The sequence below is a fragment of the Mus musculus genome, chromosome 10, assembly GCF_000001635.26.
Source record: "Mus musculus strain C57BL/6J chromosome 10, GRCm38.p6 C57BL/6J".
Taxonomy (NCBI): Eukaryota; Metazoa; Chordata; class Mammalia; order Rodentia; family Muridae; genus Mus; species Mus musculus.
The window spans coordinates 67,416,585-67,423,332 of record NC_000076.6 but is presented as its reverse complement, the minus strand read 5'-3'; the positions used below and the strand labels follow the sequence as shown (position 1 = coordinate 67,423,332).

The 6,748-nt window shown below is 43.1% G+C and overlaps 2 long non-coding RNA genes across 2 annotated transcripts in view; both read right to left on the bottom strand.

Moving 5' to 3' along the window:
- Gm32023 overlaps positions 1-3,279 on the bottom strand; it is a 5,281-nt gene extending 2,002 nt beyond the window's left edge. The window contains exons 1-2 of the long non-coding RNA XR_380518.1: positions 3,056-3,279; positions 534-667 (exon numbers count right to left, since the gene is read on the bottom strand). This is a non-coding gene — a long non-coding RNA (predicted gene, 32023). The remainder of the gene's footprint in view (positions 1-533; positions 668-3,055) is intronic.
- A 765-nt stretch (positions 3,280-4,044) lies between these two features.
- Positions 4,045-6,748, bottom strand: part of Gm31962 — a 19,611-nt gene continuing 16,907 nt past the window's right edge. Inside the window, exons 3-4 of the long non-coding RNA XR_380517.2 lie at positions 4,744-4,845; positions 4,045-4,613 (exon numbers count right to left, since the gene is read on the bottom strand). This is a non-coding gene — a long non-coding RNA (predicted gene, 31962). The remainder of the gene's footprint in view (positions 4,614-4,743; positions 4,846-6,748) is intronic.

The window sequence follows — 6,748 nt, the reverse complement described above, 5'->3', positions numbered from 1 at the left end:
CTCCCAGATCCTTCCCAATTCTCTACTCACACAAATCTACAGCCTTTCTTTCTCTCTCTAATAAGAATACAAACAAGCATCCACAATGTCTGGTCTCATATTTTATTTTTTACTTGACTATTATACTGGGTCTGAGTTTTTGGCTCTAAGCCATTTAAAATTACTATTTGAGCAAAGCAGGCTGTGAAATAATTAAATTAACATTTCAAATTGGTTAGTTGTTATTACCACTAGAAATTTCATCTGATGGATCTAATAGTAACCTGATTTTTTTTTTAATTTTAATATTGAGACAAAAGTGAGTTTTTCCTTGGATGGTTACCCCATTTCTCTAAAGATAGCTGAGATACACAGAGAATATACGTGTGTTCCAAACACCTCGTTCTCACTAAGCCTTGAACGGCCTCATCTCATAGAAATGAAATGCTGGCTTATCCATCAAGAGTTTGCCAGGGAGGGATAGATTGGGCCATGTGGATCACAATACTTAGCAAATAATGGGTTAAACAAGTAAAATTCTCTCTGTGTCTTACAGCAATAAATCCACTGGATGCCTTCTCTATGTTGGCACAGAAAACCCAGTGCTGTCAGCCTTCTCAATTCTCTTGCCTTTCTTCATACAGTCTTGTGTTTGTTGTCAAGTGGTCCAAAACACTACAAAGCACATCTACAAATTAGGGAGGAGAAGGAGGAAGGACAATTGAGAGAGAGAGAGAGAGAGAGAGAGAGAGAGAGAGAGAGAGAGAGAGAGAGAGAGAGAGAGATCTGCTGAATGTGTGTCTCTTTTAACAATAAAACAATAGCGTTTTCTAGGTATCCCAGCAAGGATAGCCACTTCTCTTTTACTTTGTCATAGCTTAGATACATTACCCAGAATAAAACCAGCCCAAATTAGGAGAGAAGGGCTTAATTTAGCTCACAATGCCAGGTTATTGTCCATCAGGTTGGAGAAATTACTGGGGTGGGGTGTTTAGATAGATGGTCACATCGTATCCACAAGAACAGAGAGAAATGGGTGTGTGCATGCTTGCTTGGTTCCCTGTGCTCAGCTTGATTTCTCTACTTTTAGATACTTCAGGGTCTCCTGTGTAGGAATAGTGCCACCCACAGTAGGCTAGGTCGTCTCAAATCAATTAATTCAACTAAGCGAGTCACTCTCAGACAAGCTCATAGGCCAACTCGATATACACAGTTCCTAATCAAAACTCTCTTCCTAGAAGATTGCAGGTTGTGCCAAGTCAACAATGAAGGGGAACCATCCCACTGCATGAGTAAAGAAAGCCAATATATCAGGAAAATGAGAAGAAAATTAGCTTTGATAGACATGATAGAAAGAACCCTATTTTATATTTCATTGAAACATTACCATAGTATAAAAATATTTTTAAGTTTCTGTTATACTTTAGATCTGGATCCAGTTTCTCATATATAATTGTATTTGTTGTAATGAGTCTTTGTGTGGTGAGATATCACCAGATGCTGCACTAACCAGATTTCTGACAGTGATACTGAAAATTCTATTATGTAAAAAGGTTCGGGATGTATGAGTCTCTCTAAGCCCTCCTATACACAAAGTCAAAAATAATTAAAAGTTGTATCAAGTGGTTGAGAATCAAATAAGTAAAGAATATTTAGTGATAATCAGGATTATTTTTGAGGAACATGATACTACTGGGACTGGAGGAAGAATAAATAACCAACATAATAAAATATTTGCAGTCATTTTTTATCCCGTGCAAAGGGAATTGTTTTCCCAACAAGATGTGAATATCTGTTACACACATATTAAATATAATTCTTGTAATTGCAATGGGGAGGAGACCTTCTAAGCCTATGTGTCTTAAATTAAACCCATCCCTCTATTGAAACCCACATTTAGCTAGCAGAGAAACCGTAACTCCCAGAACTGGAATCTGGGAATGGTCTGGAGAAATCGTTATATAAGACCACGCAATAATACAGGAAACAAATCAATAGAATCATGCAAAACCTGGATCACATCTCTAAAATGCTCAGAAAGGAACAGTTAAAAGTCTTATAGAAGATGACTAGACTTCATGACTAGACTTTAGCAGCTTATGATGTGTTGGAGGTTTGTAGCTTAGGGAGAACTCAACATCTTTGCTTTCTGTGAAGTAAGCACCGATTTTGTACTTTTTCCACCGCCTGCCACTCCTCAACATTATGGGAATCTCTCCATTCTGCAAGGTCAACTACAGAGCCTTCTCTGAAACGTTCTATCTAGACATTTCTCTTTCCCGTAATATGATCTGGTTAACTGTAATGTCTTGTGACGTTGTAACTTTGTTGCATTTCTGTTGCCTTGATAAAACACCCTGACAAAAGCAATTTAAGGGAGAAAGTGGATATCTGTTACAGAGGGAGAAAGTGGATATCTGTTACAGAGTGATACAGTGTATCAGGATGGGAAGGAGTACAAGGCCCGCCCATTTCATTGCCTCTGCAATCCTGAAGAACACTGAAAACAGGAAGTGGTGCCGTGATACACAATCCCAAAACACATCCCCAGTGATGTCCTCCCTTCAGCAAGGCTCCATCATCTGCAGGTCCCTTAACCTTCCCAAACAGTGTCATCCGCAGGGGACCAAGTGCTCAAAACCATGAGCCTGTGGGAGGCATTTCAAACCACATGCCTAGTCAGTCGGAAGTCAGCCAGGAACCCCGGGGTGCAAAGCCACCCTTCTTAGTTTACCCAGAAGTGTCTGATGTCCATGAAAGGTACATTCCCATCACTTCTGCGAGGTCAGAATCTCAGAGAAAGGCCTTGGCTGTTCCCTAAATTCTGTGTGCACTTCAATATGTGTCTCAACATCTGCCTGTCTAGTGTTCCCTTGATAGCCATTTTCCCCACTGGGAAGCAATCTTTTCATTAATACAAATGTAATCCTTAATGTAAATCCTTTTCTATTATCAAATGTTCCCATACACATTACAGGTGTTAAATAGGTAAACAAAGGTTTCACATTTTTCATGATCCATTTGTGTATCTGTCTTTTCTTTGCAGGAGAATAACATCTTAGAGACAGGAACTCACCTTTTCTAACCTGATGCTACCTCATTTACTAGGCCAATGACTGTGCCCCATGCAGTAAGCTCAGTAAATAGGTTTTGGATTCTGGGTATGTAGCCAAGCACTTGCCTTGCATGCACAAGGCCTTGAGTTCAATCCCTGGTATGAAAACAAACAAACAAGAAAACCCCCCAAAAGTTATGGTTAACAGCCTCAAAGCTAGTTAATTTAAAAAAATAGAAACCTTAAAGTCTAATTCTAATATTTAAAAAAACAACAATTAACTTTAGAGTTGGGCTTGGCTATATTAATAAATCATATAGCCAAACAAAACACATGAAATTGTATTCAATCTCAGTGACTGAAATGCAGAAAGAGGTAGATCCTTAGCGCTCGCTGGCTAGAAATCCTGATGAGTTTCCAGTCATGTGAGAGATAGCATGTCCACGTTGATGGAGCCTGATGTGTGACACCTGAGGTTGGCCTCAGGTCTCCACATGTATGAACACACATGACACATAGCCTAGGCTACACAGCTTTGTTAATCTTGTAGGCAGGATGGTATTAAAGGTAGAAGATTGTAACAGGAAGAGGAAAGCCAGGGAGCAGGGCTTAGAGGGGCATGGTTAGTAATAATGGCCTGTAGTTACCAGAAGCAGCAGATGGAGACAGCTAAGCTATCCAAAGACCTGGATTTGTTTGCTTGGCACCCCCGAACAAACATAAACAGTCATAATTACATTCTAGAGTTTACTTTAGAGCATTTGCTCCATGGGGATTGATGGCTCAGTGCATAAAGAGCAGAGTACTACCATTCCTACAGGACCGAGTTCAGATCACAGCATCCAGGTCAGACAGCTCACAACCACTTGAACCTCCAGCTCCAAGGGCCCCAACGAAGCTGGGCTACACGAGTACCTATACACATGCGCACATACCTGCAAATGTACACATAACTGAAAATAAAAGAAATCTGTCTTCAAAGCCATTTGGTCTAGTGAGTGGCCGTTCCACGTTTAACTCATAAGAGATTTTGGATCTTTGAAGAGTAACTCATGGCCGTCTTCAAAAATGAGAAGTCATTTTGTTCTCTTCAACTTTTTATATATGGGATTTTCTTACCAAGGTGCCTAACTACAATACAAGTCTGGCTGTGTATAAATTCACAGTCAGAGGCTCATGAATTCACTTTTCATTATAGCCCACTGTTATTTTTCCATCCACCAAATTACTCACGTACAGCAAATGTGGACTGCCGCTAGATATTTCAACAAGCTTGGCTTGGGTAGAGAAGAATGTGGTTACTGCTGACTGCGGTAGTCCTTCTGGGCCAGCCTCGGGGCTGCCGAAGCCTCAGCTCACCTGAATCAACTCCAGCTGCTGTGGGTTTTTTAGGAACGAAAGCTGAGCTGACCACTCCAAACCTGCAGAGACTTAATTTGGAAGCTGAAACCAAAAATGTACCCAGACACAAAGAGCTGGGGAGATGAAGGCAATGTGCCTTCTTTCTTGTTGTAACTCTTCAGTGATGCCTGACAGTCAAGTCGATTTAATAGAACCTCTCGGGAGGCATGCTTTCTTCCTGCACAAGAAATGATGAGATGTCAGTAATACGTAAAAAGGTGGCTTATGTCTGAAGAGGAAAGGACAGCCATGCATCAAGAAGGAACACCCATGAGTCAGAATAGAACAAGACCCCTTGTGCTGCTCACCTAGGAATGCCCCTCCATTGCCATTGCAAACGAGGGAGCTGTAGAATGTGCTGGAAAGTCCACACTCACTCTTCCAAAATGTTCCAGGGCTGGAGAACAAGCCTGAGGGGCAATAGAAGTCGTGATGGGAAGAGTTGGCTAAGACCCAGGAGCTGGGATTCTGGCTGACTCGCTCCCAGCCTTTGCTCCCACTCCTTAGCACAGTGGTCTTCAGCCTTCTTCATGCTGTGACCCTTTAACATAGCTCCTCATGTTGCGCTGATCCTCAACCATCACATTATTTTTGCTGCTACTCCATTAGCTGTGATTTTACTGCTGTTGTGAATCATAATGTAAATATTTGATATGCAGATGGTTATAGGTGACCCCTGGGAAAGGGTCATTCTACCCAAAAAGGCTCACAACCCCCAAGCTGAGCATCACTGCCTTAGCATCTCATGTCTGTCTTCATCTCTGGCACCTTCTGTTCTCTTCTCCTTACTCCTTCCCTAGTTTAGTTCAGTTCACCTTGCAACGAGCTTCCCATCCCCCACCATCCAGATTCCATGGCTTCCTATTGCCTTCCTCTCTGGCTCATGCCTGCCTGTTTCCTACCTCGTGCCTTCCTGGTTTCTACCCCCTTGGCTCGCCAAGCAGATTCCCAGCTACAGTGCTGGAGATTGGCCTTAGGGTGTGGGGTGGGCACGGAAGTGGAGACCTGCATCCTCTTCTCTCTGTGGACGTCACCCAGAACTAACCTGCTCTGCCGTTCCTATCACTGCTCTTTCCAGTGAGGGCTGGGGAGGGCAAAACCATAGCAAAAAGATCAGAAAGAGGGAAGCTCTTGCCCTCTACAAGCCTGGAAGCCACTTCTGTGAACCCAGCTTCCTGCTTAGCATCTGGCCCAAGCGTGGGCCAGCCTTGTCCCCAAATTACTCCATTAGCCACAGCTTCTTGCTGAGTTGGTTCCATTACATGTGGTACAATCCATTCTTTCTTCGCCAGCCTTTCTCCATTTTACAGCCTTCCGGTAGCCTTCATCTCTTCTGCACATCTTGTCTACCCGGGTGGATCCGAGCCTGGGGTGGAGGACAGGGGGGTCCTCCCTACAATGCACAGAGGCATTCAACATTGAAGATCCTCCCTTCCTCTCCACCCTTGCCAGTATATCCCCTCCACCCAATTCCACACTCAGCCTGAAGCCTGGACCATCCTCTGCTCCTGTAGCTAATTAACTCCCTTTTCCTGCATCCCACCATTCCTAAGAGCTCAGGTCTGTTCCACCATTCTCCTCTGATCTACTGCACAACCAGCCAGAACCTGATGAGGCAGCATGCAATTATCCCTGTCTGAATTGTTTTCCAGCCATTTCATGAGCTACTGACGGGAGCCACAGCTCACAGAGATGATGGGCTGGAGTCAATGCCCTTGTGGATAACATCAGGAGGCTGGGTTCCTTTTGGTCAAAGGTCATTGAGTGAATCTTTTCCAAGATCATGCCTCCTGTGTTTTGCCCTCATATTCGCATATTCACCTGCTCCAAATAACTGTTATTAATGTCATGGGGCTATTTAAAACAGTATGATTTTACAAAGAAAGTTGAAACAAGTAGTGACTCCACTTCCATCTTGTTGTTAGCAGTGAATAATAGAAAGAGCGCCATTTCAATTAATCTGGACCCCCGAGATCTCTCAAACACTGGACCACCAAAACAAGCGGCATACACCAGCTGATATGAAGCCCTCAACACACATACAGTAGAGGACTTCCAGGTCTATGTTCATTCAGAGATGATGCACCTAACCCTCAAGAGAGGAGGCCCCAGGGAGTTTAGAGGTCAGGTGGGGTGGGAACATCCACATGGAGACGAGGGCATGGGGAGGAGGTGTGGGATGTGAACAGTTGGAGGGTGGAAGGGGGCAGGGGAATAAACTATGGGTGTAAAAATAAATTAATTAATAAAAAGATTCAAGAAGGAAAAGAAAAAAGGAAAAAAGAAAAGAAAAGAAAAGGAAGGGAAGGGAAA